This window comes from Aplysia californica, unplaced genomic scaffold (genome assembly GCF_000002075.1).
Source record: "Aplysia californica isolate F4 #8 unplaced genomic scaffold, AplCal3.0 scaffold00150, whole genome shotgun sequence".
Lineage (NCBI taxonomy): Eukaryota > Metazoa > Mollusca > Gastropoda > Aplysiida > Aplysiidae > Aplysia > Aplysia californica.
The window spans coordinates 116,220-117,844 of NW_004797420.1; the positions used below are offsets into that span (position 1 = coordinate 116,220).

Sequence of the window (1,625 nt, forward strand, 5' to 3'; positions counted from 1 at the left end):
CTGTAGCCTCCGGAGGGTTAAGGTGGAACGAAAACCCTTCCTGACCCGACTGCTGATGATGTGAAGTGAATTGAAGTGTGAGAGAGGGGGAGAAAGAAGAGTGAGAGGGAGAGAGGTTGGGGGGGGGCGGGGGAGAGTATGTGTAGATATTAGCGTAGCGTACGTTCCTGTCTTCATACTCTGTGGAGAGACTGCGGGAACAGAATGGAATTCACCAGCCTCTATTCAGAGAGCGAGGAGTGTTGAGAGCAGCGCTGGCGTACTGTTTGGTAAGCTATTACAAACTATCAGAAGCTCTCGTAGCTGAATGAGATTTTTGAGCAAATGAAAGAGGGGATACGGATTGGGATGTTTTTGAAGCTCCGTTTAGGTAGTTTGGGGGGTGGGGGTTGACTCCGATAGTTGATTTTAGGTTTGTTTGTCCCTCTTTTTATATATTCTTTCTTTTAGTTTGTATATATGCAACGGTAATGCTTGGTAATTTCAACCACCATTAGTCGTCTTTTAAGGCATACTTTAGTTGCTTGGTCATTTTTTATATTTATTTATTTATTTATTTATTTATTTATTCATTTACTTACTTCTTGTCTAAGATAAGTACGGTGACACGAGAATGATCATTTACTTCCGTTTTGAAAACCCATGATGGACCTTCGGAAAATAAAACATAAGGAACGGAAAAAAGCAGTTCAAGTAGGCGCTCTACCTGTGGCGCTCTCCAACCTCCCATTTTTATGATTTGAACTTTCGTTTTTAAATCAATAAAGTTGAGAAGCAGTACCTCTGAATATTATATTTGATTCATTTTAAGATCAAGCTTAGGAACAACTCTTGAAACACCCAGAAGTCAGGATTGCCCCCGCGGAGATTCAAACCTTAGCCGAGCGTGATAGCAAGTGAACTAAAGACCCTCTGGAAGCTTTGTGTTTTTCTCCTCGTTTTTCTTGGCGTTACATGAGATTAAATGCAAAAAGTGAACATGTTAGTGAATTACTGCTCTTGATCCTGTGTTATGGTCTACGATTTTGATATGTTTTTAATTAATGACCTCAGTAGTTTAGGCCTATCCCAGTTTGGTTCACTCGGATTGTGTTCTTCGTTTTCTATGTAACTTATTGCTTCCTCTGCTCATTCTTTGATCTGGTGTGTCAATGTTTTCATCAGTTTCTGTGGATTGTTGGAGGGTGCCTTTAGTTGGTTCTTTTTTTTTTTTTCGATCGTATAAAAAAACTCGTATATCAACTTTTTCTGTCTATATGTTTTGCTTTTTTCTCGCAACCAACACCATTTCTTAGTCGATGTGTGTACCTCTTTACTCAAACTAGATCTAGACTTTGCTGTTTTTGGCAAAATATAGTCTTTCTTGAATTAAACTGCAACGTAACATCATAAGGTGTGTAGATTTACTGTACAATTGTATTCTCTGGTCATTTTTTTGTCGTAACTATCCTTCACTTTCTTCTTGAGCATGTTTGCTGCATAGTCTATAAAAAGGAGAAAAAACAAACATGATAATGCGTTCGTATATCGAAGTCTCGTAACAAATAAATAATGGGGAGGAGAACACGTAGAGATAGACAAAGAGCACGTGAGAGAAAGGGAGGGAGAGAGAGAGAGAGAGAGAG

At 39.1% G+C, this 1,625-nt stretch overlaps 1 long non-coding RNA gene across 1 annotated transcript in view; it reads left to right on the top strand.

Annotated features, from left to right (window-relative positions):
- Positions 1-1,625, top strand: part of LOC101857250 — a 5,338-nt gene that overhangs the window by 592 nt on the left and 3,121 nt on the right. Inside the window, exon 1 of the long non-coding RNA XR_220408.3 lies at positions 1-269. This exon is cut by the window's left edge and continues 592 nt beyond it. This is a non-coding gene — a long non-coding RNA (uncharacterized LOC101857250). The remainder of the gene's footprint in view (positions 270-1,625) is intronic.